Source organism: Gouania willdenowi, unplaced genomic scaffold (assembly GCF_900634775.1).
Source record: "Gouania willdenowi unplaced genomic scaffold, fGouWil2.1 scaffold_10_arrow_ctg1, whole genome shotgun sequence".
Lineage (NCBI taxonomy): Eukaryota > Metazoa > Chordata > Actinopteri > Blenniiformes > Gobiesocidae > Gouania > Gouania willdenowi.
Window position 1 is genome coordinate 494,235 of NW_021144857.1, and position 26,017 is coordinate 520,251.

General features: G+C 38.6%; 1 non-coding gene and 1 pseudogene across 1 annotated transcript; one reads left to right on the forward strand and one right to left on the reverse strand.

Moving 5' to 3' along the window:
• Nucleotides 1-378: 378 nt before the first annotated feature.
• Nucleotides 379-5,090, reverse strand: LOC114458379 (ras GTPase-activating protein-binding protein 1 pseudogene; annotated as a pseudogene).
• Nucleotides 5,091-21,505: 16,415 nt separating this feature from the next.
• On the forward strand, nucleotides 21,506-21,578 carry trnat-ugu (transfer RNA threonine (anticodon UGU)). Its single transcript has one exon. It is a non-coding gene; the product is annotated as a tRNA-Thr (tRNA).
• Nucleotides 21,579-26,017: the final 4,439 nt, after the last annotated feature.

Sequence of the window (26,017 nt, forward strand, 5' to 3'; positions counted from 1 at the left end):
TGTTTGCTTCTCCCTGATTAACCACACCTGTGCAATCACCATGGCAACATAAATAACCTGCATGACCCGCCCATCTACGGGTTAGGTAGATGCTAAACATATTATACTGAGGTAGCTCAGAAATTAATCATGGCTCCTACAATTATTATTGTTTGGATCTTTAATTCAAACCTCTGAAAAGGGTTGCCAGGCAATGTTACGATTTGTTAGTTTTTATTCAAACTTCATTGACCACAGACCACAGTTCAAGTAGTTTTCAACCAATATTTTAATCTTTAGATCGATTCGAGTTCAGAGTGATGCAAACGTCCAGATACACAGTGGGTGGGGCTTAAGGAGGGGGCGTAGTCTCACTGCCAGGGGGCAGAGAAACGCTCACTAGGCCACCACCCCACAAACAGAGCCAAGGTTGGGTTTGTTGGTTCCACCCCCTTGGGATGAGGGGCCTCTGACTCCGCCCCCTCTGGGTGCTCCAGGGCGAGGACGAGCATCTCCGCGCTCAACTTCACGTGGCGAATGCGTCTTTTTCTTCTGGACATTCAGACGCACGTTGTCAAACAACTCAATAGGTCTGCTGCTGAGGATCTTCTGGACCGGCTCAGAATCGTTAAACACCACGAAACCAAAGTTTGGATGTTTTTCTCTGCTGATGATTTTGAAATCCAACACTGAGCCGAACTGTTCAAAGAACTTCATCAGTTCGGGCTTTTCCACGTCGTGAGGAATATTTCCTACGAACAGCTGATGAGCGTCAGGATAACGAACCTTCCTTCGACCCTCAGACTCTCTGCTCTCAACTTCACGCAGCGAACGCGTCTTTTTCTCCTGGACATTCAGACGCACGTTGTCAAACAACTCAATAGGTCTGCTGCTGAGGATCTTCTGGACCGGCTCAGAATCGTTAAACACCACAAAACCAAAGTTTGGATGTTTTTCTCTGCTAATGATCTTGAAATCCAGGACTGAGCCGAACTGTTCAAAGAACTCCACCAGTTCGGTCTTTTCCACGTCGTGAGGAATATTTCCTACGAACAGCTGATGCGCGTCAGGATAACGAACAATCCTTCGACCCTTAGGTCTCTGAGGTCCCTGTGTGGAGCTCTGAGACTCACACTTTACCTGCACTCTGGGCTGTGTTGTGGGCGAGACTTTAACCTTGTGGGGGAGGATTCTTGACACTGGGACGGCTCCACAGGGTGGGAGGTACTTACTGGTAACGTACGCCCAGGAGAACGACCTGTTATTCTCAGGGGCGGGCTCCGGGAGGTCTGAGGAGCTTTTTTCTGTTATGTCCTCCTGCTCCTCCACGTCCTCCTCAGACTCTTCAGGAGGTTCAGAGTCAGAGTCCTGAAAGACCTCATCCTGGTAAATGAAGACATCGTTGTGGATATAGAGTTTGTTTGAGGTGGTTCCCTCCGGAGCCAGGACCAAGGTCTGCGCAAACCTCCGCATGGGCTGCATGTTGTTAGACAGCTCCCCCATCACCTGCACCACCACGCCCTCGTTCAGCATGGAGTGGGCGTCCATGTGACAAATCTCAGTGTGACAGTCCTTGAAACTCAGCTCCATCACCCGCTTCTGGATCTCCAAATTTCCATAAACAGCCCCTGCTGGTTTGCCTTTGGAGTCCAAACCTCCGTGAACGTAGGACGAGTCCTTCCCATAGAACCTGTGCAGGTTCTCGGGCTCCTTGTTCAGTACGGTGTAATACTGTCGGACAAACACTCGCCCGACCACCTGGGCACTTAGCTTCTCCATTACAATTTCTTTGATCAGCTAAAGTCAACAGGCTGTGCGCTCTTGACGATGGTCCAAAGTATACGGTCCAAACAATTAGCACAGTGTCTGTAGTTCCACAGTAAGGCTTTGATGTTTACCTGTGGAACTTTTAAAAATTAGTAACCTTTTCACTGCTTTTGAGGCTTTGATGTCTACCCGTAGGACTTTTAGAACATGGCACTATCATCTTTTCAGTTACCCTGACTACCTGTCAACACAGGTCTTCTAACTTATTTTGAGTTACCATGACTACCTGTCAACATCAGTTCTTTCCATTTTAACTCAGATTAATAATTCATATTGTGAAATATTAATTGTCTAGACCTATTAGTTTTATGAAGTGACCTCGAACTGAATGATTATTATTATTTATTAATAGTATTATTACTACACTGCTATCATGTTACATGATCAATCACCTTATCAATCCATCACTATACAAGCAGCTCCAGGTCAATGGGCTCCTTTGGGTGCTTTACTACTGTAGATTTAATGCTGCAAAACCATCAGATTTAAGGGCTTCTTAAATATGAATTATAGTTCCATTGGTGTTCACAGGTGTATGATTGATACATGCTGTCTTGGTGCATTGGTTAATATTTATCATGCAGTACTGAGGGGGTGTGCACTAGTGCATGATAGGTCTACTTTTCTATGGGCTTCCTTTGTAAATGAGAACCTGTCATTATCACAGCCCCCAATGACCCTACTTACCTATTCTACACATATACTGGGATTCAATGCTATTGGTTTTTTTTACAGGTCATGATTTAAAACACACAACTGCTTTAGACCATAATCAGTATATAATAAGAAAAAGTAGATATAGTGTAAATGACCTTTTTCTTTAACAATAGGGCTGGGCGATTTGGAGCAAAACTCATATCTTGATGTTTTTTCCTCAAAAGGACATTATACGATATATATTTCAATATTCTAAAGTCAAAGTCTGACCAGAAAGACAATTCTGGGTTAAATTTGCTGATGAAAAATTCCACACAGGCACATTTATTAACAAACAGCTGCACAATATGTGCTACTTTGGGCTTTTTCCTCCTCTAAGGGACAGCACGTGTGAGTGAGTTCTGTAGTGTGGCTTGTTTGGAGGAAGGTCTTTGTTAGGACACATTCAGTGATCAACAACAACTCCTAAAACGAGTATTTTAATACAAAATAACCTATAAAAATATATATGTATCTCAGCAATATGGATACATTGTAAAGAAGAACACTTTTTAATTGTACTCTATGAATAATATTAAATACTTGTTTGATGTGATTTTTACTGTGATTGAATAAATAAAAAGAAGTTAAAAAAATATGGATATATATGGATATAGGCAATATTGTTTTTTTCTATATCGCCAAAAAAGAAACTCAATATATGTTGAATCACGATATATTGTCCAGCTCTATGTAACAATCACATTTATTGTCATTAACAATAAAATAAGGAGGCACTTTTACTTTACAGCCATGGGTTTGACACCCCTCTGTGTAGAGTTTGCATGTTCTCCTCATGCCTGTGCAGTATTTACAGTAAATATTACAAATATATAAAATGTACTTCATATTTTCATGTTGGTGATATTTCAGTTTATGGAAAAACTTAATTAATTTTACTTCATTTGTTTGAGTAAATACAACATCAAAATGATATATAACAAACAACATTGACTTAATATCTTCATTAATTTCAAGTTAAGTACATTTTACTTGATAGTGGCATTAAGTTTAACTTAATATTACTGAAATAAAGTGTATTTTTCAGTGTGGGAGAATAGAGCCCACGTCATGTGTGGTGTGGGGGGCCAGCCAGTAACACAAGTTTCATGTCCCTTGATGAAAAAAAACTGCATTTGATGTTGCTTTGGACCATAATCGTAAATGAACCATTAACTTGAACCCTTAAGTAGCTTACAGTAAAATAATTACATCAGTAAAGTGATTTTACAGCATGAAATGATTTTAATGCAAACGCTCATTGATACAATACCCCCCATACTCCAGTATCACTTTTCATTTTAAGACAATTGTACAGGAAATCTAAAATATCCACTTATCAACCACTTATTAAATACAATGATGTGATTAGAATCTGGTGGGAGGACCTTTATTAACATTGAAATGCTGTGAACATTCCTACTAGGACTGGGTGTCTCAATATATTTTCTCAAAATGTTGATAAATTATATAAATCTCAGTAATATTTCAAATGACGTATGAACAGAAAGACAATTCTGGATTAAATTTGCTGATCCAAAGTGCTACACAGACACATTTATTAACAAACAACTGCACAATATGTGCTACTTTTGGCTTTTTCTCCTGTTAGAGACAGCACGTGTGAGTGAGTTCTGTAGTGTAGCTTGTTATGGGGAAGGTCTGGGTTAGAACGCACTCATTAATCCATCTAACTGACATTTACATGTGTCTGAGAAGTAAAAGCAGTGACTCCTAAAACTAGTATTTTTATACAAAATACAAAATATATCTATAAATGCAATTTTGTAGTTTTCGCCAAAATAGAAAGTGATTTACGTGATTCTTTCCGCTGTGGTAGATGTTAAAATCTCAGTTACTAATCTAAAGGAATGTGTAACTGTGTCACATCCTGCTGCTCTTTAGGAAGATAAACCCTACATCACATTTTACAACATATTTACACCAGTTCTTTGTTGTTTCATCATAACGTCTTCATCCATCTCTCTTATGAGTTGTTTCCTGGTTTGTTGCTGCTGTCGACACTTTTAATTTAATTTAATTTAATTTAATTTAATTTAATTTAACCTAATCTCGTGAGAAAGGCCATCCAGGCCATTTCAGGTCACAGTTCTCTTCAGAGGCAGAGGAATGTTTTTTTTACATTTAATTTTTAATTATTATTACATTAAAATATGGGATATTTACAGGAAAGAGGGGTAAAATACTTAGAGTTTCGTGGCCAAAACTTGATACAAGAAAGTGGAATAAACAAACAGGTTTGTTTTTTCCCCTTTTCTTTTTCTCTTTCTCATGGCCCGGCCCACCGGCCCAATCCCCGGTGTCCCCGGATGCCAGTCCACCCCTGCCAAGATGAGACTGTTTTCTTCCATCCATAACATTAGGAATACTCTCAGGTGATTGGATGTGAAGGGATTATTGTATTTCTTCAGCCTGTACTGTTAGTCTGACAGACTTACTGTTTGTAGGCTGTTCTCATTTTACAGGTGAAAAACACATGAAAATAGTGGTGGGAAGTTGTGACTGGGTCATAGATTATTGAAGCTCATCTGTGTTACCTGAAATAAGAGTCTCTGCAGAGTCTCCATCTTGTGGCTCACTTGGTGATGCTTTTCAGGTTGTTTTTAATGTTACTCAAAGCACTTTTGGGATTTTTAACATCCACAGTTTGTGATCTGTGAAGATCATCAGAGATGCAAAAACCAGACGAGCTTTTTAACCCAGACACTAACGTTGAAACTCTATCATCACTCTCTATTACAGTCCTAATCAAAGCCATAGCAGAGGCTGACATAATCTCAGCCTCTACCATGTCATCATGTCTACTTGGTTTAGATACATTTAGGTCATTCAGGGAATAAGCTGACTCATGTGTTTTTCATTATATAGCTCCAAATAGCTGAAGCTGTGCATTTCTGCTGGTATTTACAGTGAGCTGAAGGAATGTTTCTAGTCTGTGTGTGTGTATATTAGACTGTAGTTTGCCCTGAAAGGAGCTCAGCTTTGTTAATAACTACATATTTTATTTATAACCTTGTCAACAATGAGGAAGCAAAGTGAAGTTAATCAGGAAACATGCAAGAGTTTTAATAAATAGATCAAAAGGACAAAATATACTAATTTAGTAAATATGAATGAAATAAATTTCAGTCAGGACTGCTTTAGTCAAAATAAATGATTTATTTACAATAAATGTGCATTAGGATTTGTATAGCGCCTTTGAGTGCTTTACATGGATATGCATACAATCATATATTTGGTGGTATGGGTCTGTTCTGGGACCTCCTTGTTCTTTCCATGACCTTACATGGAAAGCCGGAGGCAGGGAGAGCACTCCTCCCTGACCTTCCCTGAGCCCTAGCTAAAGGCTAAAGCAAGGAGAGCGGTTTAGCAGAAACCCCCTGGAACAGATCACAGCATATGTTAATGATAAAAAAACGACACCCAGTTACTTGGATACATACTGACCAGGAGGAGTTGGGGCGGAGGTTGGTTGCGCAATGCTTGCTGAGGAGGTAAAAGGCAGCTGTCGCGGTTTGGGTCATGCTTCCTGTATGTTGTGACCAATAAGGGGCCAGTTTGTTGACTGAAGGTGTGGCTGGCTTGACGTCAGAGGCCTGCCTGAAATAACGCTATGCTCAATTAATAAATGTCCCCATCCTATGATATGTAGTCAGGTAGTGTGGTTTGTTTAATTAGAAAAAAAAATAAATTTAGTCCTGATGTCATTTTAATGCACTTTGATAAGCTTTAGAAACTAAATTAGATGTAAAAAAAAAAAAGTCTGTGCAGAAACTGTAGTTTAACGTATTTGACTCGTAGGAAGCATTAAAATGATAATGAATCTTTTCAGTGATGAACAAAATCTGCCTCCTGCAGCAGTCGAGAGTTTAGATCCTTTCTCTGTCACACTCGTTTCCTCTTTCTTTGCACTTTGAATAAATTATGTGAATTTATTTAGGATAGATTCTCTTTTCTGTTTGTCTATTGAATAATCACTGAACAATTGGTAACAATTTCAGAATTTTTGGAGACCAAAGTGCATGGGATAATTATTGAAATGTGGTGAAACGACCCTTGTGTTAACAATGACCTTCCTTCAGTGAAGGCCTTTTCTGGTAAAAACACTGACCACATCACAATTTCTGATGCATCCACTACACTTTTAGAAATCCAACGTAAAAGTATTTGGGGAGGTGAAAAAGAATGTGTTAATCTGTGTGTTCATTTATTATTGACAAATATGAATCAATACTTACATTTCCAAAGATCAATTATGACATTCTGTGAAGCTCATTAACATTACAACAAAGCTGAGAATGTGAGTACAGTATAATTTAAATGTTTGGGGTCTAAAACTTCAAACTTGTGAAATATTAAATTTGCACAGTTTATTCATGATAAACTAATGTCAAATGTTTCAATTTTCTAAATAAATGTTGCTGGTCTCTCTTTAAAACAGATGAACATGATGTGTTAGAGCAGATATGAACAACTTTCATCAGAAATAAGGGTAAAAAAAGAAAAATCTATTTAGTTTATTTAGTTACTATCATGCTTAAAATGTAAATAATGTATATATAATAATTGCTCCACGATTTTTGAATCTGTCAAACACCTTTAATGGTTGGTTTTCTTTAAGTCTATGACAAAGTTGTTTATGATGTATATGCAAACACTCATCTCACGTCATATATTTAAATCCAGCTTCAGGTAGTCCAGTTTGTTTTCCAGGGAAAAGACATTAGAACACAGGATGGAAGGAAGCAGCGTTTTTTGAGGATTAGCTTTTAGCTTGGTTGCTAGCCCCGCTCGGCATCCCTGCTCCTGCTTCTGATCACACCGCTTATGTCTCCTCTGCTGGCGGACACCGCTGGTACGAGACTCCACTGCTTCACAGGCTGCTGGTTGTAGCTGGCTCCGTAGGAGGTCCAGATCTTCACATCTACCGGACTATAACTCTTTGTTTTGCCTAAATCTAAGATTTCCTGGTGGTCGTATTCTATTTTATAGTAACTACGCTGCAGGTTCACTGAGAAATGATTAGAGGTGACTGAGTTATCTGCTGATATATATCTGTTGCTAACGCGAGCCTCTACAGACGCAGCCTGTAGAGATGTTATAGGATACATGGGGTGAAGCTGCCCCGTGTAGTTAGTACCACCTAACTCTACAAACTTCTAGAAGATTTAAGGTCTTCTGCTGTGTGTGGGCTTGGTGAAATCCAGGTAGTTGATGATATATGCCTGAGACAGCGTTGTTCAGGGACGACTTCTTCTTCCTGTGTTTTATGGCAGGTGGCACTCTCAGGGATGGCTCTGCTGTAAATAGACTTATACTCAAAAAGGTACTACAGGTTGGCCAGACCAGCAATATTTATTAATGTTTATATAATTATATAATCTAAAAATAACAAAATAAAACAACTCATATGGCATGACACCTAAGGACATGTTTCTTAACACTCAAATTAAGATTTTAAGTATTTCAAACATATTTAAAAACTGAAAATGTACAATATTTCTATATATTGCACCTTTCATAAGGTTCCTCCTGTCAGGGTTTGGTGTAGGTGTGGACCTAAACACAGAGAAAGATGGAGGCAGAATGCAGGCGTAGCATTCCTGGAAACAGTCTATGTTTATTCCAAACTAAAAAACTCAAAGGGCAGCACAAAGAAACCAGGGAACAAACACAGCAGGACATGAGGAAGGTAGACATTGACAATGAACCAGCAAACATTCAGTGTTCAAGCACTCAGCTAAATAGTAGAGGAGGCCTGATTGGGAACGGGCCACACCTGGGTGGAAACATGAGGGAGCTAATCAGTCACAAACCAAGCACACAGACATCACTGGGGGGTGGAGCCACAAGCAGGAAACCCTGGAACACAGAGACAAGAGTTACAGTAGAAAACAGAATAAACAAAGACTCAGAACACAAGGACTAAACACAAACTAAACAGAAGCTGACACCTCCATCCTGTTTAAAATACTGATGATTCAGCAGAATGGCTTTGAGCCTGCTGGACACAAACAGCTTGGGTCAGTCCTTTTTTTACTGGTTACATGATGAATTATCAATGAAGAGAGACTGTTTCACTTTAATCTAATCCTCTATCATTAACCTTCTAAATGAATCCTTTAGAAATCATTTTTTAACGTTCTGACCAACAGTGTGCATTAGTTTGAGCTCTACTTCTCCCACTGATCAGTTGATGTCTCCACTACTGACCTGAGGGCCATTGTTGGGGTGTTGGGAAGCATCAGTAGACAGTCCCATGTCTGACGCTCACTGTTGTCATACAACACAAACTCTCTGATCTTGACTTTTACTCCACTGTTGAAGTCAGCAGACAGCTTCATGAATCTGACTGTGTGATTGTCCTCCATCCTCACCTGGTAACACAGAGAAACTATTAGGTCAGCACACTGTTTTAACTACATATACAAAAACTCACCCATTCACAACATTGACAATCAGAAATTAAATGAAAACTAAAATAAATCAGAAGTCACCCAATTAACACACTTCTAGCAGGTTTAAAAAACATGAATTTAAAGCTGCAGTGTGTACTTTTTTTTGTGCTTCATTTGGTGATAAATCCATCCTAACCTTTGATGACGTTGTGATTCAAAGTTTTCTGAGAGAACTCTGGACCTCTGCTCCTTCTCATGGCTCTGTATCTGAGCTTTAGAAAAACAAGGGGCGAGACGCTACATTTCAGCCAATCAGAGATCTTTTTACTAAAGTAGATGTGTGAAAAAGGAAGGTTTTTAAAATCTAATTTCACCACTTTTTTCATCATTTTTGGTCACTTTGAACTAGGGCTGAAAGGATTCATAGAGTTACTCGATTAACTCGATTACAAAAATTCCTCGAGGCAAAAATTGTGCCTCGAAGCATTGTTACATTCCTATGACGCGCACTATACGTGCAGCAACCGCACACCGCTAGCGCATCATCAATGTGTGACAAACATTCTGCATTTAGTTTAGCGCCATGGCGGAGAGTAAACGACAGAGAACCTCTAAAGTCTGGGATCATTACATCCTCAAAAATGAAGAAAACAAGGTGCAATCATGTGTTTACTGTAAACAATACCTGTCATACCACAGCAGTACGACTTCAATGATGCAGCATCTGAACCAAAAGCATCCACATGCTGTTTATACAAGTGTTACTGAAACAAGGTAATGTAGCGCTAATTTAGACCTGGGCTGATTATCAATAAATACATAAATTAACTGGACGATAAATTAAAATGAACGCGGAAGTTTTCCAGCCTTGATATATTGACATATGCATGTGTATTTGGCTGTGTGTCTGTCAGCTGCAGAGGTTAGCGTTAGCATGGATATAAAACAGCAGATAACTCAGTCAGTTCTAATAATTTATCAGTGAACCTGCAGCGTAATTACTCTACAATAGTACACGACCATCAGGTAATCTTAGATTTATGTAAATCATACAGTTATAGTCCGATAGATGCAGCAACTCTAGCTTCAGATTGCTACAGCGGCTACACCCAGCAGCCTGTGGAGCCTCGTACTCCGCCAAAACTGTGTAAAAAGTTCTCAGGAAGTTATTTTTTTGTTTTCCCGTTTTCTGCAAACTTGGTTAATCAGAGACTTTGTGTTGCTATCATTGTCTTGAAGGGAAGGTTGGTACTATGCCAACAAAGTGTTCTGTAACCAGGTACAGGAACAGCACAATTTCACTGAGAATAGGTAAACAATCCAGACTATAGGTGTCAAACGTGCTGGGGCACGGAAGCCCTAGTTCAGTGGTCCCCAAACTACGGCCCTCCTCCACATTTGGCCCGGCCCCCTGAACAATACCAGAGACACCTTATGATTTTTTTAAAGTCTGGCCACGCGATCGAGATTACCCGCATAGAACATGACATGCTACTCCACCCTTCTGCAGTGTGTGCCCCTCCCTCCCTCCCTCCCTCCCCTCCCCTCCACTCCCCTTCCCTCCCCTCCTAGACTTGCCCCTCCCTGTTAGAACAGAATAATGGCGAAAAGGTTAGGTAAGAGAAAAATTGATTCTGAATGCAGGGTATTTAACCTGCAATGGACAAATGATTATTTTTTTGTTCAATGCAAAGAAAAGGCTGTTTGTCTCATCTGTCAGGAGGCGGTGGCAGTATTTAAAGAATACAACTTGCGGCGACACTATGAATCCCGTCACAAAGACAAGTATGATAGCTTGCAAGGCCAAATGCGTGCAGACAAACTCGCAAAGCTAAAAAGTGGACTGTTAACTCAGCAGAATACATTTGTACGCCAAGCTCAGCTGAACCAGGCATCCATTCGGGCCGGCTTTCGGGTTGCTCAACTGATAGCAAGCAGCGGTAAACCTTTCACTGATGGAGAGTTTGTCAAGAAATGTTTGAATGCTGTCGTGGAGGAGGTGTGTCCCGATAAGAAAGATGTTTTTAATGCCGTGAGTCTGTCTGCGAGTACAATCACCAGACGCATTGAAGAAATCGGGGGTAATGTATATGCCCAGCTGCAGCAGAAGACTAAAGAATTTGACTTTTTTTCATTAGCAATGGATGAGAGCACGGACGTGCAGGATACGGCGCAGCTGCTCATTTTTATTCGTGGAGTTAGTGCAAACTTTGAGATGTGCGAGGAGCTGGCAGCCCTCCAAAGTCTCAAAGGGACTACAACGGGGGAGGATATTTTCGGCAAAGTATGTCAAACCATGGAAGAGTTGGACCTGGACTGGTCAAAGCTTGCCAGCATTACGACTGACGGGGCTCCTAGTATGGTGGGCGCGTCTCGGGGTCTAATAGGACGCATGAACCGGGAGATGGAAAAACGGGGTCTCACCGCCCCGCTACAAGTCCACTGCCTAATTCACCAGCAAACACTGTGCTGCAAAGTGTTGAAGTGGGATTCTGTCATGAAGGTTGTGGTGTCATGCATAAACTTTATCAGAGCAAACGGACTTAAACACAGGCAGTTCCAACAATTCCTGACTGAACTGGAGTCTGCGCACGGCGATGTGCTGTACTACACGGAGGTCCGATGGTTAAGCCGGGGCAGAGTTTTGAGGCGTTTTTACGAGCTGCTACCCGAAATTAACGCATTTCTTCATTTAAAAGACAAAACAATCCCAGAGCTGATCGACCCAGAATGGAAATGGCACCTCGCCTTTTTAACAGACGTGACAGAAATGCTGAACAGCCTCAACTTGCAGCTACAGGGCCAGGGGAAACTCATTTGCGACATGTATTCCCACATAAAAGCATTTGAGGTGAAACTAGCGCTGCTTTTGGAACAAGTGAAAAAGCACAACTTCATCCATCTCCCTGCTACCCAAAACCTCTCTACAGAGAACCCAGCGGTCCCGTTCCCAGCTGAAAAGTGTGTGGAAGCACTGGAAATGCTGAAGGCGGAGTTCAGTGTGCGATTCCGTGAACTACATGTTAATGCAAAAGAAATCCGTCTTTTTCAGAACCCCTTTGTTGCCGACATCGATGAAGCCCAGCCTTCTTATCAGTTTGAGTTGGCTGAGTTACAGAACTGTGATGTTCTGAAAGACGCATTCAAGCCCAACAGTCTCATTAACTTTTATGCCGCCCTCCCAAACGACACGTACCCTAACATAAAAAAACACGCAATGAAGATGTCCACACTTTTTGGCAGTACGTATATTTGCGAACAAACCTTTTCACACATGAAACACCTGAAAACTCCGACTAGATCAAGACTGACGGATGAACATCTGCATCAGTGTTTGAGACTGGCTGTGACTAGAATGGAACCTGACATTAACCTTCTCACCAGCCAGATGCAGGCGCACAGTTCACACTGATGAACATACAGGTAAGCTCACTTTTCTGACTTAAATGAGTCATTCTGAGTATAAACAAATATAATCATAAAAAAATCTACTGGGATAAAATACATCTCCACAACCATACTGGTAGTGAAATGTATTGTGCTGTATCACTTAGTTTGGTTTCTCAACCTGCTGGCTTTGTGGTTTTCACAGGGAAGTTGATGAGAGAGGGCTGCAAACAGCGGTGTCTACAAGCCTACTCGAACCTACACATTCTGCTCTGACAACTAAGCTGAACTTTTACCTGTTAAGATTGTGCACGGCACAACAGAAAGTTAATGTTCCATGGATGTTTTTTCTGTGAAGAACCCAGAGAGGGTTATTTGATTATTATTTGTTTCATAAATAGTGTCATTATATATTTCCTGATTTTATTTTTTTCTGTGAAGAACCCAGAGAGGGTTATTTGGTGATTATTTATTTCATAAATATTGTTATTATATATTTCCTGAGAAGAAACCAGAGAGGGTTATTTGGATATTATTTATTTCATAAATAGTGTTGTTATATATTTCCTGACTTTATTTTTTCTGTGAAGAACCTAGAGAGGGTTATTTGTTTTTTATTGATTTCATAAATATTGTAATTTTATTTCAGAAAGTGTTATTTATTCCCTGACTTTTTTCTGTGAAGATCCCAGAGAGGGTTATTTGGTCATAATTTATTTCATAAATAGTGTTATTCATTTCATTAATAGTGTTTTTATTTATTTCCTGACTTTGTTTTCTGTGAAGATCCTGGAAAGGGTTATTAATATTTGGTTATGTGTGGCCTTCTGGAAAACAATAAATGTGTACGTTTAGGCACCCCTGTGATCGTCACACTTTTTCTGTTACAAACTGACCCCGGCCCCCCATCAGAGAAGGGAAAAGTTATGTGGCCCTCACAGCAAAAAGTTTGGGGACCCCTGCCCTAGTTAGTCCAGTGTCCAGAACCTCTGCCTATCACTGGAGAAACAGAGACTCAAATATTAAACCTATGTATGTATTTTATTATAAAACATCAATCAGAAATGCTGAAAACATGAAACAACAATATTATGTATGTGAACTATATTACATGCACTAAAACTAAAATATAACAAAATTACTGAAGAATATAACAAATTGTCAACTTAACAACACTCAGAAAAGCTCTTTTGCTGGTAACTATGGTAACATTCTGTTTGGAAGAAATGGAATCTTTAGGTTCTAAAATGCTTTGATCTTCTAGATGCTAAGATGCTTTGATCTTCTAGGTTCTAAAATACTTTGATCTTTGAAGTTCTAAAATGCTTTGATCTTCACATGATCTTCATTGTCATTTCACAAACTCTTTTGACTCAGTGACTTTACTTATTCTATCTCTGACAACAGTTATAATTTTTGATCTAATGATGGAAGTGCATCAGTTCAATATAAAGAGTCTGGAACAAACATGTTTTGATGTCCTTAAGGATCATCTCTGTACAGAAAACTGCATCGAGATGTGGCAATTTACAAAACTCTGTTACGTTCCTATTTTTCTTCAACTGAAGTATGAGGCCTTTCACTTTATCTGTGAGAATTTTGAGGAGGTTTCACTCTGTGAAGAGTTTTTGCAGTTTACGGAGCAGGAGCTGGCTGATATCCTGGGTCAGGATGACCTTACTGTGACCCAGGAGATCACAGTTTATCAAAGTGTTTTAAGATGGATAAACCACATGCCTGAGGAACGACAGGGAGCCATTTCTACTCTGTTACCAAAGGTACGACTGGGGCTGATGGACAAAAGTTACATCACAGACAATGTACTTAACAATGATGTGGTAAAAACAAACCTTGAGTCCCACCTCTTGGTCTCTGATACCCTTAAAGTCATGTCTCAACCTTCGTTACCCTGCTCTGAGTCTGGGATCAACAACACCTTGTTTTGCCGTCGCTTGCCAAACGCCGTCTTAATGATGTTTAGAATATATTCTAAGACCATAGAGGCCTTTGACTACAGAACTGACAGCTGGATCACAGTTCACACTCATCCCAGTCTGGAGGATTCCATGACTCACTTACGCTTCTACAGCACTGTCTTCCTTGGTAGATGCTTCTACATTGTGGGTGGTGTTTTAAGATGGACCAACCCCTCCAACAGAGTGTGGAGGTTAAACCTAGTCACACACACTTGGCAGGAGATGTCACCAATGCAGGAGTCACGGCGCTCTGTGAGTGTTACCGTGCTAAAGGGATGCATCTATGCTATGGGAGGCTGCAGGGATGATGGAACCTCACAAAGAACTGCTGAACGCTACCAGCCCAACATCAACCAGTGGACATTCATTGCATCAATGAATGAAGAGAGGATCAGGGCCAGCTGCACCACACTGAACAACAAGATTTACATATGTGGAGGATGTAGTAATAGAGTACTGAATACTGCTGAGTATTACAACCCAGACACCAACCAGTGGACACTGATCACTCCCATGGGAACACCTCGTTATAGACTTGGAGTTGTTGCATATATGGGCCACATTTTTGCAGTTGGAGGAAGCGATGGGTTCAGAGATCTGAGTTCTGTTGAGGCTTATGACCCAGTGACCAACACCTGGTACGATGTCCCTGAAATGGTCCACACACACAGTTACTTTGACATTGCAGTGATGAACAAGAAGATCTTTGTTGTCTCTTGTAGCACAGGAAACAGAATTGTTGAGTGCTATGACTACACTACAAATACTTGGTCTGTGGTATTTTCTGGCATGGACCACAATGATTGGGTGAAATGCTGTGTGATTTCTGGACTTCCCAACATGGCTGAGTACTGTTCACCTCGTAAACCCATCATACCCAGGACACAGGTCTAAAAAAGGTCTAAACGTGATACTGAGATGGAGCAAATGTTATTTTCCATGATCCTAACTGGGAGTGTAACCTGCTCTGACCAGGTCTGTGTGTATCAATAAAAGTGTTTAAAGACATTAGAAGAACTAATGTGTGAATAAATGGATCAGTTCATGTCTCAGCTCAGATGGGATGGTTTTAATCAGCCTGGATCAACCTGAGTTGGTGATGATCTAGAAAAAAAATACTACATTTTAGTGGTGACAACATATAGCAGACATGTAGATGTACTGAATTTAATTAGAATTAATGTTGTGGTTAGCATGTATTAATTTTAAATATCAAGACAAAACAATGCAATTCTGTGACACAACAAACCATTGAAAACAATAGAACCTATTTTACCATTTAGAATAATGCACTATAATACAATATAACACCTACAGACCAGGTTAGGTGTTCAGCCTAAGTTACCATGGTGATTTAGCCTGGTAAGAAGTTATTCAGAGTCTGAGTACAGCACACACTGATTAAATGCAGGAAGTTAGAGAGAGAGAGAGAGAAGAGGAAATCCAGCTTCAGAGGACAGGGTCTTTGTGTATTCTTCTTCTTTTGTGTTTAATGAGTTATTCATGTTTGTTTGTTGTATTTTCTAGATTTTTTTTGTGCATATTTATGGTCATTTTGTGAAACTGTACAGTACATTTGTGTACTTTTATTGTCCTTTTGTTCAGTTTTGCTAATATTTTGTGTGTTATTCCTTCATTTTGAGCGTTTACTTTGGGGTGTGGCCAATACTAGACTGAGTATTGTGTGGCCCACGTCTGGTCCAAACCTAAAGCTAATAAATGATTGCTAATCAGGAAATGTCCAAATGAAGCTCTGTGATGATGGGCTTTTATTGTTAGACACGTTGTCCTAACCAACACGACAGAGGAGTTCATCTGTTGACCAATATTATAGTTAATGTTGTTGTGGACTGTCCCAGAAAAGCTGCTGCTCTCTATTTGATCTAAAAACAAAGCCTTTGCTGCAAATTAGAGATAAAATATAAGAAAAAACACTACATTTGAGGAGAATTCTTAAAACAAGAGACATTATCTGTTCATGTAGCAAGTTATATTTACTAAATAAGAAATCTTGAAAAAAAATGTTGAATCTTATAATATGAAGATCCTGATGAATATTCTAAAGAGTTAAAATAAGCAGAAATGGATGATTATTAGATTAAATTACTTAAAATCAAACTTCCTACAGCACAATAATAAGTGAAATATACTGACTATAAACAAATAATTCTTGTTAAAAAATGTTATATATTTCTTTTTTAATTTTGACAAATGAAAGCTTCAGAACAAGAAGAAAACAACTAATCTAAGTAAAAAATGACTCAGCATTTGTGAAAAATGATTAAGCTGTTTCTTGATACAAGTTGACTCATCTTGAAATAAAACTAAATCTATATTAAAACTAAAACCAAAATTTTAAAACCAGTTTTTGTTCTTAGAATAAACATCTTATCAGAATCACAACCAGGAGTATGAGTACCATCAACATTTATTAACAGTATGAACCGTACACCAGAAACAGTGGTTGCTGCACACTTTTTATGTCAAATTTAAGACAATTTAAGACTTTTTTTTAAAGCAAAACCAACAGCAATGAACAAAACACATAATATGCTGCTGTATAAAGTGCTGTGATTTGTCACGTGAAGAAGGCAAAAACAAAATGATCAAACATTTGTGCAACACTACAATGTAAAGTATTCAAACATGTCTCAGTTCAAGGTCCATCTAACATGTGAGACCTAAGGACACTGAGGGAAAACTTGTGGCGTAGCTAGCCAAGTCAGGCACAAAACAACTTATTCAAAGGCATTGCAAACAAAAACAAACACAACAGACCTGACAAAATGCTGCTTGACATTCACCTTTTTTTCAACCAATGATTTCCATTCAGCGATTGCTTTCCTATATGTGCTAGTAGCATCTTGATCATGGATGGCATCACCAATGACCTCGGTTTGAATGACAGAGAGGACCGTGGCAACACACTTTGGGTGTGTTAAGTGCAGAGTGTAGTAGTATGACATCAATACCAACATTGATTCCCAGAATTCCTCCTGGGGGAGGTGCTCACAGGCATGTTTCCCACAACGACACAGCTGGATGTTCCATCAAAAACCAGCAGCAGAGAGGAGAGAGGCTGCTTCTCCAGGTATAGCCCAGGGTCCTCTCCTGGCTGGAATAAAGCAAAAAGGACAATGTGGTGAAGAGTTTAAAGAGAAGCAGTGCCGTGCATCAAAACAGCTTCAGAGGGCGTGTTCATTGAACACTCATTTACTATTAACTTATCAGGTTAGAACTAATGAACTGAACCAAGAGCGTTATCAACAGATAACAACACTCAGAAATTAATATGATTTAGATCATGTTTGAATCCATGTACCCTTCATTCTTTGGTTATTTTGTTTCAAAACCAAATTATTAATTTTTTAAGTTAATTTAAAACCAGAAACAGGAAAACGGAAAAAACAAAATACAGAAAAAAAACGGTGTATTTCTGATTTTTAAATTTTAAAATCATAATAATCCAAATAACAATGGCAACATATTTTATTGTTTTGTTTGTTTGTCTTTTTTTAGGTGACGACAGTTGCAAACACTGCAGCTTCTCTGTGAACTTGTAATAGAGAATAAGAACGCTACGTCAACTGTATAAACTATGGAAGTATATCTGTACCATAATTCAATTTAAAATCCATTAACAGAAATAATTTTTCATTTTCAGAATATAGCTGCATTTTTTAACTCATAAATAAAATGAATAATAAATTATCCATTTTCATTTCCTTCTTCCCTTAAACATGACGCTCTGGTGGGAGGAGTCAATGCAGACTGGAGAAGAATTACAAACGGTGGAAAATCAGATCATTTCAGGTCAAAACAATGTGAGCAGCTGATTTTCTGAGGGTGCACAGATCCTAGATGACTAAGATAGTTTATAAATGTGATGACTGGACTACAATAGAGTTACACAGAAGTAGTTTGATATTTGCAACCACTGTTTATTTGTCAAAGGTCACATATTAATTCAATGAAACTTTATTTATACAGGGACAATTCCATCAATAGTCACCTCGTAGCGTGAGATAACAGGCAACACATTGTGTGATCATTGGTTTCTAAGAAGGGTTTACAGATGAAAAGCTCTATTATAGCTAAGTGTGTGCTAATATGCTAACTATTGTAATATACAGTTTTTAATAGCAGACATGATATTTACAGTCATAATATATTGTGTTTCTGGGTGTGCAAAGGTTACAGATGTGTCCATATATCCATCCATCCATTTTCATACCCACTTATTCCTGTTTGACAGGGTCGCGAGGGTCTGCCGGTGCCAATCTCCGACTCTCATGGGGCGCTGGGCGAGGGTACACCCTGGACAGGGCGCCAGTCCATCACAGGGCAACACAGACAGACAACCACTCACTCATTCACTCCTACGGGCAATTTAGAGACTTCAATCAACCTTACAGTCATGTTTTCTGGATTGTGGGAGGAAGCCGGAGTACCCGGAGGAAACCCACGCAGCACAAACTCCACACAGAAAGGACCCAAGTGTCCACCCCAGGGCTTGAACCCAGGACCTTCTTGCTGTGAGGCGGACGTGCTAACCAGTAAGCCACCGTGCGCCCAAAGTCCATATATTCATAATAATAAAACTTTATAAATCTTCCCCATGTGACCAAACTATAACACTGCATTTTTATTTTTTCCATTCATTATTAAATAATGATGACATGTATGGTGACCATACATCTGGTTTTAAACATGTCCTCTTTTGTTTTCACGTGGTGTCAGGGCTGTGTGGGGATATTTTACAAATTTCTGGGTTTTTCAGGGACTTTGAACGCATCTCGAGGCTTGCGTTAATTTAAAAGATGTACCTCCACAAAAATGTGTTCTATCTGTCACCTGCAGTAGTAAAGTAATGCAATGGTTTAAGTCATACTTGGAGGAGCGAAGCTATTTTGTAAGCATTGGAAACTTTGAATCTGACAGATTACCAATGTCCTGTGGGGTTCCTCAGGGATCTGTTCTTGGACCCCTTCTGTTTAACCTTTACATGCTTCCTTTAGGACAAATTTTACAGAACTGTAAGGTTGATTATCAGAGCTATGCAGATGACACACAACTATATCTATCACTGAACCCAGATGACCATGGTCCCATTGAGGTGTTGTGTGACTGTTTAGAAAAAGTAAACTGCTGGATGAGTGAAAACTTCCTTCAACTAAACCATGACAAGACGGAGGTGATTGTCTTTGGTAACAAGGAAAAGACGACTGCTGTCAGCAATTATCTTGAGTCTCGATCTTTAAAAGCTAAAGACCAAGTCAAAAACCTTGGTGTTCTGATTGACTCAGATCTTACATTCAGCAGTCAGATCAAATCTATCACAAAAACAGCCTTCTACCACCTAAAGAACATCTCCAGAGTGAAAGGTTTAATGGCTCAGAAAGATCAGGAGAAACTGGTCCATGCTTTTATCTCCAGCAGACTGGACTATTGTAATGGTCTTCTGACAGGAATCCCCCAAAAGAGCATCAAACAGCTACAGCTGGTTCAGAACGCTGCAGCTCGGGTCTTAACCAGAACAAAGAGGTCAGAGCACATTACTCCAGTTTTAAAGTCTTTACACTGGCTCCCAGTCAGCCTCAGAATAGACTTTAAAGTTCTGCTGCTGGTGTATAAATCTGTGAATGGGTTTGGTCCAGAATACATCAGTGACATGTTAGTCAGGTATGAACCCAGCAGGTCTCTCAGATCTATGGACACAGGTCAGATAGTGGAGCCCAGAGCTCACAGTAAACATGGTGATGCTGCTTTTAGTTGTTATGCTGCAAAGAAGTGGAACAAACTGCAGCAGAGCTGAAGTCAGCATCACATGTGAACATTTTTAAATCAAAGTTAAAGGCACTTTTTTTCTCTACTGCATATGATTGAGAGAGAGATTTTTTGTCATGTTGTTGATGTAATGATGATTTTACTGATGATTTTAATTGTTCTTATTGATTTAAATGTTCTTATTGATTTTAAACAATTGAATGTTTTATCATGTAAAGCACATTGAGTTGCCTTGAGTATGAAATGCGCTATATAAATAAATTTGCCTTGCCTTGCCTTGCCTTGCAGTCACAGATTTTTTATGATATAGATATAGAATCAACTGCACTTTGTAAAAAAGACAAACAAACAAAATGATATAATGTGTTACCATTGTTATTTTGATTTTAAAACCAATCAGAAATAAACCTTTTTTTTGTATTTGGTTTTTATTTTTTTCCTGTTTCTGTTTTTTCTGTTTTCCTGATTCTGGTTTTAAATTAATTAAAAAATTACAGGAAAAAAGTGCCATGAAGTAGATGTTTTACGTAATAACATGCTCCATAGTTAATTATTAGTTATTTTTGCTGTGTCAGCATGTCTTTCATGTAATGTACAGGAAGTGACTTTAATTCAATTTGTTGAAAATTATTTCCTAGACAAACAAATGCAGTTATTCTGCATCATGCAGTGATAGACACAACAAACACATATACAACTGTTATGTTACTGCACAATATCATATAAGTTAGCTGTTACCATAATAGCTTTATATTGTAACAGCTCTGCTGTTTGTTGGATGTGTCCGTTGTAGATGTTCCTAATTCCTACAGCGTTGGCAGTCAGTGAAGGCAACTTGAGGATGCGTAGTGGGGATGTGTGTTTACAGTCTATGGTGTAGAGAGTTTGTGTCAGAAGTTAACTTTGGATTCATCTTTGTAATTTACCTTTCCATGTTTTATTTGGTGTGGTCACAGCAAACAGTGACTCAGGAATTTTCATGCAGTGAAAACTCCTGAGTCATGATGGTAAACAGCTAGGCAGGCAGTATTGGTTTCATGTTTATGGTGAAGTGCTACAAAGTGTCACAATGTGTGTGTGCACTCTGTGTATCTGTTGCACGGTGTATATTCTGTTCGCTTTGAAGAAGTAATCCCACTAAGTAATCCCCATTTTTAATAAAAATACTGGTAATCTGATTACATGTTTTTAAATGTACTGTAACAGATTATAGTTACATTATTTTTGTATCCAGATTACATAACGCTGTTACTAGTAATCCATTACTCCCCAAGCCTGTGTGTGTGTGTGTGCGTGTGTGCGTGTCTGTGTGTGTGTGTGTGTGTGTGGCTTCAAACTCTCTATGAGTGGCTCTGATTGGCTGCAACCACACACGCACGCGCACACACACACACACACACACACACACACACACACACACACACACACACAGAGGGCCTCATAGCTCAGAGGTTAGAGTACTGGTCTTGTAAACCAGTGGTCGTGAGTTCAATTCTCACTGAGGCCTTCGCTCACTGAGGAGAATTGTAGGAAAAACATTTTGGGAAAAAGAAAATCCTGTTGATGGAAATCAGAAAAGATCAATGTTATTGATTTAATCTAATTCTATATAATAAATAAATAAATGGGCCTAAATCAAACAATAAATAAACTACACATATAACACAGGACAAGTCAACAACAGCTTTGTTGCCAGGTTGGGTTTAGAGTTTTTGAAGGAGACGATGTAGATACATTTATGACAGTTTATGGTAGAATTAGAATATAATAACAGCTCTATCTGGATGGCTCTGTGACAGCTACACATTGTTGAGAGGAAAATATAAATAAACAGGAAAGAGAAGGGTCTCATTCATGGACTTATTAAAAAGTTTATTTAGTCACTTTAAAGTATTTAAAAAGCTAAATGAGCCTCTGTTTAGATAGTTTTAGTAGCACAGGCTACATACCTGAGCTAACGTCAGTAAACTCTACTAAACTTACATTATTAGTTTCATGCTTAAGATGTTAATTTACAGGTTCTCTGTCTGAAAACAACTGCTGGTTTAAGAGTAAATTAGTGCAGAAAACAACCTTTTGGTTTGTGAAACCATTAAATATTGAGAATCAATCATTTCAGTAAAACAGATGATATTATCAGTTAAACATCTTGTAATAAGTGCAGGTAAATGTAGTATCTATATAGAGCCAGGAGGTGGTGGTAGAGCTACAGTATAGATGTGCTGTTCCACAGGTTGGACCATGTGAATAGATTGTAAACTTTCCATGTGACCAGCAGTGATTAGAACTCAGTGAAGGAGAACCAGCAGAACAACAAGGATGCTTTAAAAGCACAGAGTCAGTTAAACTCAGACACAGAGTAGCTCATCTGTTATTTATTACAATGTATATTATAATCATGTTTTTTTGGAAAATAAATTATCACTTTTTGTATTGACTTTTATTATAATCATGTTTTTGGAGAATAAACTATATTTGTATTGACATTACTGTATCAGACACTATTACTTACTCAAGTTGTTGACTGAGATTGTCTCTCAGATTGTCAAACTGAACTTGTCATGGGAAATTATTGAAAGAAAGAATAAATTCTAAAAAGGATTTTCCCAAGAAAAGAAGCCATTCAACATTAGCTTTGACACACACACACACACACACACACACACACACACACACACACACACACAATAATCACCCCTGCACTAACAAATGTTAAATAAATATTATTATTTGTATGAATTTATGTCTTTAATCAGATTCTACCTAAACCACCACTTTGGTACAAACTTTATTTATCAATTCATCATGCACATGTCCCATGGGATTAAATCAGTGAAATCACACACGCTATTTTACTTTGTACCCACGAATATTACCCTTCATAACGCTACAGATTATGTACACATTTTTTTGTAAATCCAACCTTCAAACACATATTCATTTGGCCATAATTGACAACTCTACTTAAACTCCCACATGAATACATACTTCTGACAGACACTGTACTCATCAAATCAATTCAATGAATCATAAACAATAAGCACTTTATTAATAGAAAGCTGTATTACTGATATGAAATATGTGATTACAAATTGTAAATTGTTTCAATGAGGTTTGAAAAATATTCCAATTTTTTTGTTTGTGTTTTTTATTTTTTTTTTCAAGAAAGGTTACACTTTTTTTTTTTTATATTTTTTCGCTATGAGGGGATATCGGAGTTTTTAATTTTTCACGTTTGGAACCACTTCATTCAATGATACACTGAATGGAGAGTTACTTTAAAAAATAAAATCAGTACAATTACAAGTAACCTGTTAAAAAATGGAATCAATAACTTACTTTATCACTATATTATGTGATAGAGTAAGTGGTTACTTTTGGATGACTTCAATATCAAACATGCAAATAATGACACAAAAGGATTCTTATTATTTGATTATTACTATTCTCCTTAAGCACTTTTTTAGGCGTATGCAGTGATGCACGTATTCTCCGATCCAGGTTCCTGACACGCCCACCGTACGTAAATCAACCAAAAGGACGTAATCTGTGAATGAAAGAGGTCTGAAGCAAAGGAGGCGGGGCCATGATGTCATCATTTTTGGGGATGTCTAGAAATCACTGAACATGGAGTTTTCCCAACGCTTGTAAATGTCATTGAAATCAATGAAAATGATAAAGTGCACTTTTAATTTGAAAGGCCTTCGTTGATAAACAATGTAACAGGTTGATTTGATCAGATTATTGATCAGATTACTGCAGGGTGAGGATTGGACACATTTTTCTGTCTGAGCCACAGTTAAAATCTCTGTTTTTCCCCTCATATTAACGCCAGATTAACGTTTGCTTGTGTGGAAAGCCTGATTTTATTTACTTCTTACATTCCTCCATTCCATTTCCGTTTTGATTTTGGGCCGTCGGTCCCCGTCAGGGGCTTGCCCTGCCCCCAGGGTCCACACCATGCAGCTCCTCTGGTGCCGCTCCATGTTGGTAACCAACAATTCCCTCTGGCACCCCGGGGACACGGAGGTCCTCCCTCTCGCTCTCATTCCACCAACGCTTTGGCCTCTACACCCCCATCCTCCCCTTCACCCACCTCCACTCCACCCCCCACTCAAAGGCCATTTACTCTGCATCTTCTTCTATGGCTCACAAAGTTTCCATAAATTATCCACACTGTCTCCTCCCATCCACCGCCCTCTCACCCCCCGTACATGTCCGTTCATGAATCACTCTCTCACCTTCTGTTTCCACACTCATTCCACACTTCCTACACTCATATCTCACTCTCTCCTCAGCCACTTAATACATATTCTTCTGATGATTGGTCAGGCCTGCCTTACTCCAGCAGACCTTCCCACACCCCTCATACCTGCACACTAAGTCAATCACTCTCCTTTCATTCTAAGTTCACTGTCACCCACACATACTCAGGTCCTTTCTGACACTCCCATTTGTACAAATGCTCCATTCTCTCCCTCACCATACCTTCCATTACTTCCTGTCACCACACAACCTCTCCACATCAGTCCAGTCAAACCCCGCCTCATTCATCATTCTCTTCATATACAGCATTGTTTTCTTCTTCTTCTCACATCCTTCCAACTTATTATTCCACCCTAACACCATTGTTTTCATCAGTCTATCATTTCCCATTTGCATCACATGACCCACTCGTTCCAGCACTTGTTTCTCAATCTTCCACCTTATAGCAGCCTTTTAGAATTGATTTGTGGAAATGTTCAAGTTTTCCTAATTTTAGAAGTGAATATTTTTATGCATTGTTTGTAAATACAAATCTATCTCAGCTCTAGGTTTCTCTCTGTCACCAGCCAATAATAAATTACATTTACATCATAAACCCATAAGTAAGGAAAATATTATCAATGGTTGGGATTAATTTTACTTCTAAATGTTTCAAATGTTTGATATTATTTCCTGGTCATTGATTAGTTTTCAGACTCTTAGGGATTAATGGTTTGTTTGATTCATTTGCACTGTTTATTTTCAAAAGGAGAAGGTTCTGCACTTTAAAGTTCATTTCTCCTCACATTCCTGATTAAATTATGTTTTCATTTTGTCTCATCTATATTTACATTGCAGTTCTCTGCAGAAAACCATCTTACTGAGTGGAGATGAAATTGTTGCAAATGTACAGTCACTGTTTTTTTTTTCTTTTTGCTGTTGTGCTTGAGGGTAACATAGTTGTGGAGTCATGAAAGGATAACATGAAAGGATAACACACTTGGTTGTACCACACTTACATGCGTGTTTAACATGTTGTTCAACTTGAAGTTGAAATTGTTCCTATTTTAGACCTGTTTGTGGAGTTTATACATGGAAAGAATTTATTATTTATTTAAATGTTCATGTGTCATTTGGACTGTTGATGACCAGAATTCAGTTTCTTGTCACTGAACTATTTTTGAATTTTTCATGTATTTCCCTGAAATCACTGAACTTTTGTTTGGTTGTTTAAATGGATCCTCCACTGTTTTTACAAATGTGGCCTAAAACCTTTGAAATGTCCTTATTAGGAGATCTATGTCTAACAAAACACATTATTTTGCACCATATTTGTTTTATTAACTTTTTTTAAGTTAACCATTTTTGAGTCTGTGCGGTGCCATGTTGAAATGACGTCATTAATGACGCAAATCACTAACTGTGGACTGTCTGACATCAAACAGCTTCAGGAGAACAACGTTGTAGATATGAACAATCATCTGTCACAGATTTTTTTTATTTATTTTTTTACATGCGCATAGACTTTTTTCTCATCCATCAATAATAATTTGAGGTACATCTCTTTAAAATACACCAAAAGGTGAAATTCAAATTTTAAAACAAGCAAAACTTCAGAAATAAATGAATAAAAAGGCCTAAATTCAATGTTAATGTTAGACGAGACACAGGAAAGAGTTTAGACGAGCCTGCAGACACTAA